At 37.0% G+C, this 9,385-nt stretch overlaps 1 long non-coding RNA gene across 2 annotated transcripts in view; it reads right to left on the bottom strand.

Annotated features, from left to right (window-relative positions):
* Positions 1-364: 364 nt before the first annotated feature.
* The window catches only part of LOC128146257 (uncharacterized), a 74,434-nt gene continuing 65,413 nt past the window's right edge, over positions 365-9,385 (bottom strand). For both annotated transcript variants that reach the window (XR_008236715.1, XR_008236716.1), the window contains 3 exons: positions 6,289-6,321; positions 5,461-5,520; positions 365-489 (listed from right to left, as the gene is read on the bottom strand). This is a non-coding gene — a long non-coding RNA (uncharacterized LOC128146257). The remainder of the gene's footprint in view (positions 490-5,460; positions 5,521-6,288; positions 6,322-9,385) is intronic.

The following is a 9,385-nucleotide window of genomic DNA, read 5'->3' as shown; positions in this document are numbered from 1 at the left end:
AAAAGATTATACTCTTGTCATGGTTTAACCCCAGCTAGCAACTAAGCACCATGCAGCTGCTCACTCACCTCCCTCACAGTGGGATGGGGGAGTGAATCAGAAGGGTAAAAGTGAGAAAACTCGTGGGCTGAGATAAAGACAGTTTAATAGGTAAAGCAAAAGCCGCGTACACAAGCAAAGCAAAACAAGGAATTCATTCACCACTTCCCATGGGCAGGCAGGTGTTCAGCCATCTCCAGGAAAGCAGGGCTCCATCATGCGTAACGGTTACTTGGGAAGACAGACACCATCACTCCAAATGTTCCCCCCTTCCCTCTCCTTTCTCCAGCTTTATATACTGAGCATGACATCATATGGTCTGGAATATCCCTTTGGTCAGTTGGGGTCAGCTGTCCCGGCTGTGTTCCCTCCCAACTTGTTGTGCATCACCAGCCTACTCGCTGGTGGGGTGGGGTGAGAAGCAGCAAAGGCCTTGGCTTTGTGTAAACACTGCTCAGCAGTAACAAAAACATCTCGGCATTATCAACACTGTTTTTAGCACAAATCCAAAACATAGCCCCATACTAGCTACTATGAAGAAAATTAACTCTATCGCAGCCAAAACCAGCACAATTCTTCATTCCAATTTTTGTAAACAGAAGCTCCACATATATGAAAAATGAAAAACAAGTAAGGATTAAGTAATAATGTCTTTGCTGAGAAGCTACCCAGCACATTAAATAAATTTCATGTGTGAAATTACTTCTACTCCCTCAATGTGGTCTTATTTTCCATTGCTGGGTTTCACTTTGTGTTTCATGGTACTCCTTCTGTATGCTGATGATGGGCTCTTCAGCCTTCAGTAACTGGTGGCTGAGTTCCTGGGTACAGCAAGGCTCAGAGGTACGTGCACAGGAATATAAGTAATATTCTAGTTGATTTCTGATTCTTAGAGGGATAGTTGTAGATATATCTGAAATATATGAGCAATAAAGGTCAAATTTAGCATATTTATAATATATTGACTATTAGACAATTATGACATACAACCCTGCTCTTCTCGAATCCTACTACAGATTAACCTTTTAGTCATCTATCTCCATCTCAGTAATTGCACATCCCTATTCTATTGTCATCAACCTCATTTCACAATAACCAGTGTTGTTACTATAGTCACTACATTGATCAAACCAAAATTAGAATTATAAACCACTAGTTTTAAGAAATATTTCATGCACTTTGCAACATTTCCCCCCTTTTTCCAAAGAATCCAATTAAGAATTCTGACTTCTATCTTAACTGTAAATAGTTTGAATTGAACAAGTGTGGGTTTTAGAAAACACCTAAAGCTTTGACTATGAAAAATTCTTAACTCAAGGTATTTCTATCATATCCTGGGCTGCATAAAAAGAAGTGTGGCCAGCAGGTTGAGGGAGGCAATTCTCCCCCTCTGCTCCCCACCAGGAGTACCACATCCAGCTCTGGAGTCCTCAGCACAAGAAAGACACGGACCTGTTGGAGCGGGTCCAGAGGAGGGCCACAAAAATCATCAGAGGGATGGAACACCTCTCCTATGAGGAAAGGCTGAGAGAGTTGGGGTTGTTTAGCCTGGGGAAGAGAAGGCTCTGGGGAGACCTTATTGTGGCCTTTCAATACTTAAAGGGGTTATATAAGAAAGATGGGGACAGACATTTTGGCGTGGCCTGTTGTGACAGAAAAAGGGGTAATGGTTTTTAAGTGAAAGAGGGTAGATTCAGACAAATATAAGGAAGAAATTTTTTGTGATGAGGGTGGTGAAACACTGGAACAATTTGCCCAGAGAGGTGGTAGATGCCCCATCCCTGGAAACATTCAAGGTCAGGTTGGATGGGGCTCTGAGCAACCTGATGTAGTTGAAGATGTCCCTGCTCATTGCAGGGTGGGTGGACTAGATAACCTTTAAAGGTCCCTTCCAACCCAAACCACTCCATGATTCTATATAACTTGACAGATGCATAGGAGGCACGTAGAACTTTAAATGTATTCTTTCTAGAGGAAGAGACATAGCAACAAGAAATACATCACAGCCATCTGAATCTAGTTACAATAACACGGAGCTCAAACACATCTTTAAAAACTCAAGAGAATTACCCTCTGTAACTTAACTTTATACTGCCTGTGAAAAAACTTCACTGTGTTTAGTGGAGGAAATGCTACAAACTTCCAAGCTATCCAGACACCTAAAACAAAAGTCTGAAAGCATAAAAAAAAGTAAAGTTGACAGTTACATCAAATGGAAAGTGAGGTATTAAAAGAAGAAGGGAGTATGATTCGGGTCAAAATGCAGTTTTAGATGGTGAAACTAAATACTGTAAAAATTTATAGAGAGTACTTAACTAATAAATCAGTAAAATTATTACAAATGTTTCATAACTCAATACAATAAAAATGTGGCATCTGTGTGATACAAGAGCGCCTTGTATAAAGCCTATAGATCCAAGGATTTTTCTATGCATAAGATGTCCTCAAACCGCTTTATACGTCAGTCTTCCTCGGACCCGTTTTCCAATTTTAAAAAAAGAAAAAAGAAGGGGGGGAAAAAAAGATAAAGCAGTGTAGAAGAGCTGCCTTCTATTTCGGCTGCCCTGTCTTTGTCCACTCCTATCTATCATTGTATCAGTGAAGATCAGCAAAGATTTAGATCATGGTTCTGTTTCTGTATTTTTTAAAGGAAAACTACAACATTTTGGATAACGAAACAAAAACTGTTGTGCTGCAAAGTATCTCAGCCAATCCTAGAACATACTTTTATCTATTAGTCTATGGAATCAGCATGGTGACCATGATCATACTAAGCATCATTAAAGGGTTTATATTTTACAAAGGCAACATTAAAGGCTCCTTCTACATTATCTTATAATGTATTTTATAAGGTAAAGCAACTACCTTGGTCTTTGCAGTTAGTAAAGAATACTTATTTATCTAGACTTCCTTAACAACTGAAGGAGAAAACTAGCAACTTAAGTGAAATTCATCCCATCCTGAGAGAAAATGCCTGAAACATGTCAGATGAACAGTCCTCTACAAGCATGTACTTATTTCCACTGATTGTAAAGGGAGCTTAGATAACAGGCTTGGATGCAGACATCTACATTATAGGTACCTGAAGCAGATTATATGAATCTCAGTCTTTTGCATCAGATTTTCTATTATATTACAAAAAGTACTACCTATAAAACCCTCTCAATTGGTTAATTTTCACAAAATGTCTAAAACCCTCTGACAAGGTCTCTAAGTAAAAACTATCATTCTGTGTAACCTAAGTCTATAACAGCACCTCTAATCTGCTTTAAGTTGCTATTATTCGTGTATAAATCAGAGCTGAGTGGAGGCAGTAGGTTTTGCTAAAAAATCATCAAATCCTTGATATCCTGACTCTCATGCACTTATTTCGTTTTTTGCTTTACTTATGAAAACAACAGAAAGACTTTATGAAATTTATTTTACTTTCAAAAGCTGCTTTATAAATGCTGATATTGTAAAAGCTGTAATAAAATTGTTTGCTACTCCTATAATTTTAATCTTAGCCAAGATTATATTGTATGCATTACTACATAAACTCTCACTACAGTAAAAGACAAAGGCTACCATCTGATCCTGCTCCTTCCCTTTATCCACAGATCTTAGAGTCCAATGAGTTTCTTTGATACAAATCCCACTGGCAGGCTAATGAACCTTTTTTCTAATAATATGGATGAATTGGATGTGAGCCTTCCATTTCATGCTGAGAATTTTTTGCAGCAGTTTCAAGTCTTCTTTATTCTAGTCAAAATAGCTCGTTTCTCCTTTTCTGCTAATTGCAGTTGCTATCACAGCTATTATTTTTGGTTTTTTCAAGTAAGTTGATGTACTATTCCTTCAAGATATTTTAAGTGATTTGAATTATCCTTTTTGTTTGACCTAAAGAAATTTATAGTGTGTGCTTTTGTATTTTATTCTTAAACTTCAATTCTGCAGATTATTTTGTAAAGGCTTATCAGAAGCTGAGAACTGTAGAACCAAGTATCTTAAATAGCAAGCACATCCAGCATGGCAAGCTGTCAATTATTCTCTGCTTTTTGTATAAAGGGCTGCATTCAGGCTTTGGTTAAACCATTTTTTCCAAATGTAGCCAAGTCTCTTCATCTGTGCAGAGTATGATTACAGAGGTACATGTCAACCACTACTGCCTGTTCACCCAGAGTCCTACGGATAGCAACAAAGCTCCAGAAATAGGCCAGGTTAGCAGGAATGGCAAATTGAAGTGGCTGGAAATTCACTGCTATAGCACATGACAGAGAGCATCCAGCAGTGCAAGAATTTAGAAAATTCAAAGATACTTTCTCACATTCAACCGTGACTCCAGAGAACCCAGGGGTTTTTTGAAGGGCATATGCTTGATTAGATGTATTGCTATTCTTCAAGCCTCTCTCCCCTTCTGACTATCAATTAAAGCATTTTCATTGTTCTTCTTGTATGTTTTGTCATACTTCAATATTCATAATACATCATCAATGGAAGGACACAAAATAATGTAAGAGAGATTTTGCAAGGTTGAGGATCTTGCATTATTTTGTTACTAATGCATTATGAGCACTGAAACATGACAGGAGATTCTGAATACGAAAAATGTATTAGTAACATTTTTCTATGCTAAAACCTTCAGGGAGGACCTGAGGAGAAAGTAGGTACAGAAATAGCAAGTGTGGCCACAGTTTTCAACTGACTAGTGACCTGAGATAACCTGAAGGGAACCAATTCAAATACTGGTAGCTACTCCCTCAAACAGGCTTTTAAAGGTGTCCTAGGCTAGACTCCTAAAATGGGTATTTGTTGAAACTGCAAGCCAGAAGGCTGTCCTAACTTTCTATTACTATGCCAAACCTAGATAAAATTATTGTCACCCTGCTCCAGAAATAGAGGGACTACTTTCTTGTAGGTTTCTGAGGGTGCAAAATATTTTAAAAGTTAAAAGTAAGAGATAAGGCCATAGTCTCCATTTTCTCCAACTTGAAAGCAGAACTCAGTTGATAAGAAAAAGCAAAGCAGAGGCTGGAAGAATATAGAGTTCTGCATTCTTGGGACATTCAGGCAAAATTATACAGCACAAAGCATTTGAGAGCTGTCACTGTACACACATTGCAAAGTTTCAGTTCAAATCACCTGCATGAGGCAGTATCATTACCAAATTATCAGCTGTGGTTTACACCTGGGGGTTTTACTGGCACATAGAATTAGTACATTGTGTTTCTATAGTGTTGCAGGTTTTTTCTGAGAACTATCCATGAACTAACAAGAATGAAAATCAGCAGATCACCACTGTTGTCTCATATAGTCTCCTCTGTGCAAGGTCTTAGTATAATTCATGCTTATGACAGAAAAGACGACTCTATCAACCAGTAAGACAAATACAATTGACATTCTTTGTTTCATTTTTCCTCTAATTTAGGTAGGCAACACTACCTTTAAATTCAGCTGATTGTGGATCCTGTAGGCTGATATCCCCACTGAGTTTGACGAAACCTTGACAGAGTGATAAAAGAATGTTTCCGTCAAAGTTACCATGCTACACAAGCAGCAAAGATCCCAGAGCTTTTTATATTTAGAAAATGAGCAGCCACAGGAATGCTACCAGTTTCCACTACAGACCCTCAAAAGAATTTAACAAACACCATTAAATCCAATCTCATTGTGCCAATATTTAAACACAGCACATACTTTTACCTTTGAGTTTTAAGCAATCTCTAGAACCCTTTTAAAGAGATAAGGTTCAATGACTCTTATTAGTGGGTTTTTAAAGCAACAGGTATTGCTACATCTATCCTCAGGGAAGCTGTCTCAAAGAGAGTAAGAAGGTTTGTCCAGAACCCAGCATATAAGGGAGTAGAGAATGCACTGCAGTTTAAACTGGTAACCAGTGGTTTATTAGGCTAATTAAAACATACTGATCTAACATGTTTCTAAACAGTGAGACATCAGTATATTCAAGGTATGCCGTGCAGACCAGAGGCTCTCTCACTGTCCAACAGAAATGTTAAATAGGATAGTTCATATCCATGCAGAGATTTGATTCTCAGGAACAATGAAAGGGCCCTACACCGCATGATTACATTTAGTTGTAGTCCCTTTATACTCATAAAATCTCAAATTTGTACATACTCTGCCCCTTTGAGGACTGTGGATCCTACCCAAATACAGTGAAGATATCACATACACTTTTGTCAATATAAGTGAAATTTATAGATGCCTATCACAGTTTCTGCAAGACAGGATCATTATTCTTCAACTTACCTCCAGAGTTCCTTGGCTAACCTCTTGCCTCATCTGTATACGGAGACAGAAATAAGTTACATACGTAATTCTCTTTTCTACATTTGAACAGAGTTTAGCTTCAATTTCCATGCTTGCATAGAATTTACCTTTCAATGTGTGTACTGAAGTAAAGTTTACCCACCAATCTGCCAGACTTAGTAAACAACAGGTTTATTACCATATTAAATATTAGTCCTTTCACACGTGCATTTACGTTCAGTAAAAAGAGAAAAGATAAAGTATGCCCAAGAAGAGTGCTTCTCAAACTGATAGGGTTTCGCTGGAAACAGCATCTTTTAGAAAATATATTCCCCAAGCAGCACATACCAATCCAAGTATCTTTATCACATGGGAGCATAGTAGTAAGAACACCTGACCTGCCAGATTCTCTTCAGAATTTAGTACTTCCCTTAAAAAATGTGGCAATCTAAACTGATTCTTTGTAAGTTTGTAATCAACACGCCTGCTTCAGTAAATGGTGCTTGCACAGTATTTTGTGTGAAAACATTCAGGAAGCTTATGATTAAAAATCAGCACTGCAACATTTGACATGAAACTTCCGCTTATGTTAAAAACTGTTTTATATAAAACTGAATGTTCATTTTTGCTTTCATTTCAGGGTTAAAAATTTAACTAATGAAAATGCCAAACATGTGCTGTTATTCAATTGTGCATTATTCTGCTTTGCAGTTACAACAGATATCCTTGTGAGCTTCCTGACTTTGATTGTGGCATTATTTGTTGTTTTGAGCTCTCCTTCCGTTAAGCGCTGCATCAAAATATTTGACATTACCTTACACCATCCAGGTAAAACAAATTATTTACAGGTCAATGTAGTTATTAAATTACGTTGTTACATGTAATTTTCTTATTCTAGCCACTGTTTATAACACATAGCTCAAGACTTAAATTCTCTTGAGCCACATTGTACCCTACTTATATTCAGACAGCATTTTGCAAGCATGCCAAGGCACAGCAACAAAAAGGAGAGCAGTAGAAGTCCATACTTTGCAAAGAGATCTTGTACAACACAAACTTATACATGTAGCTAATCTATATGCCATTGTGTCCTGGTTTCGTCTGGGATAGAGTTAATCTTCTTCCTAGTAGCTGGTAGTGCTATGTTTTGGGTTCAGTATGAGAAGAATGTTGATAACACACTGATGTTTCAGTTGTTGCCAATTATGTTCAGACTAAGTTTTTCAGCTTCTCATGCCTGGCCAGCAAGAAGGCTGGAGGGACACAAAAAGTTGGGAAGGGACACAGCCAGGGCAGCTGACCCAAATGGGCCAACGGGGTATTCCATACCATGTGATGTCATGCCTAGTATATATACTGGCGGGAATGGGGCTGGGAGAGATTGCCGCTCAGGAACTAACTGGCCACCAGTCGGCAGGTGGTAACCAATTGCACTGTACATCACTTGTTTTTTACATTCCAATTCTTTTATTATTATTGTCATTTTATTACTGTTATTAACATTATTAATTTCTTCCTTTCTGTTCTATTATACTGTTCTGATCTCAATCTATGAGTTTTACTTTTTTTTTTTTTTTTCAATTCTCTCCCCCATGCCACTGGGTTTGGGGGAAGTGAGTGAGCAGCTGTGTGGTGCTTAGTTACTGGCTGAGGTTAAACCACAACACGTTGTTATTGAATATGTATTTCATTTCACATTAATGCCCTTCTATAGCTTGTTAAACTCACTTGTAGTATCTTCTTAAAATGAGATGGGAAGTATTTCACTAAGGGCAAAGCAGAGACTGTTTTCTTTTTGTATCTGTATCACATTTAGTACAGTATGCCCCAAATTTGATTACTTTCTTTGTGTACTGTTAAGGAAAAAAAAAAAAAAAAAGTAACTGTTCTAAACATGGGTGTTTAGAATACGTGAACATAACTCAGTTTTTTAGAATGCATAAGAAAAAATGAATCTTAGTTTGCTTCATTGCATAGAAGGAATTAGAATTGCTTCCTTCATAATAAACAGAATTGTGTTATTTTTGTCTTCATCATCATCATCGTGCAATCTCAGGTTAGTGCTTCTGTTGTTTTTTTGTTTTGTTTTTTGTTTGTTTTTTTAAATAATCTTTCAGTCTGCAAATATTTCAAATCATAATAAAACGCTTATGTGCAATAAGCATTTTTTCCATCTTAGCCTTTTTTCACCTCAGTTGTACTTCTATTTATGCTTAAAATTCGAACACCTACTAAAAATTAGTGTAGAGAAATGAACACACTATAGTAGCATTACTACTTGATTGTTAGTGTTGTTACAATATATTTAGTTAAAATTTCACACTAAATATACTGTTTATTGCCTTTTAGTAACTATGCAATATCTCCTTAAAATAAGAAGAGAGGCCAGAAAAACATCAAACTGTGAAAGATATTTTTGTAACTACTGCAGCTTGGCAGTCTCCACAGGCAGTTCTAATAGCTTGGAAATTGCCTCAGGGTCTATCACTGAATTCTGTTGTTGATGAGCTTTTGTATTGCTTCACTCTTAAGCAGCCTCTTACTTTGATAGTCACTTTTCTTTCATCAACAGAGCTATTACAGATAAAAATGAACAAAAGGTGATTTTCCAATAATTATATGAGATTTTTTTTTCTGGTTAAATTATAGCTGAGTGGAATTCTCCAGGTGTGTGTGAGAACAGGAACTGAGACAGACTCAAAATTTACTTCAGTTGAAGAGATAATGGAGTATGCCTTTGGGAAGACCTACCTCTAAATGTGGCAGCAAGACTACAGTTTATACAGTTATTTTAAATTCTGTTAAAAAGTAATAGTATTATTAAGGACATTGTGCATGCATTGAATAATATACTTTTCCCACCAATTTCTGAGACATATGCCTGACAACCCAAAACACTGAGTCACTGAAATCTCCCAAAGGCTGGCTAAGTCAAGGAGAAATTATATTTAAAGATTATCAAATCAAATATAGAGAAAACAGTTCTGTGGTGCTCACAGGACTAAATATTAAATCTAATGGTCAAGAAACTATTGGTATTGTCAGAAGAACATGTTTTGATGTTACACACCTTCTTTTTTGTTGGGTATGCTTTTTC

This window comes from Harpia harpyja, chromosome 9 (assembly GCF_026419915.1).
Source record: "Harpia harpyja isolate bHarHar1 chromosome 9, bHarHar1 primary haplotype, whole genome shotgun sequence".
Taxonomy (NCBI): Eukaryota; Metazoa; Chordata; class Aves; order Accipitriformes; family Accipitridae; genus Harpia; species Harpia harpyja.
This window is presented reverse-complemented; position numbering and strand designations above follow the sequence as displayed.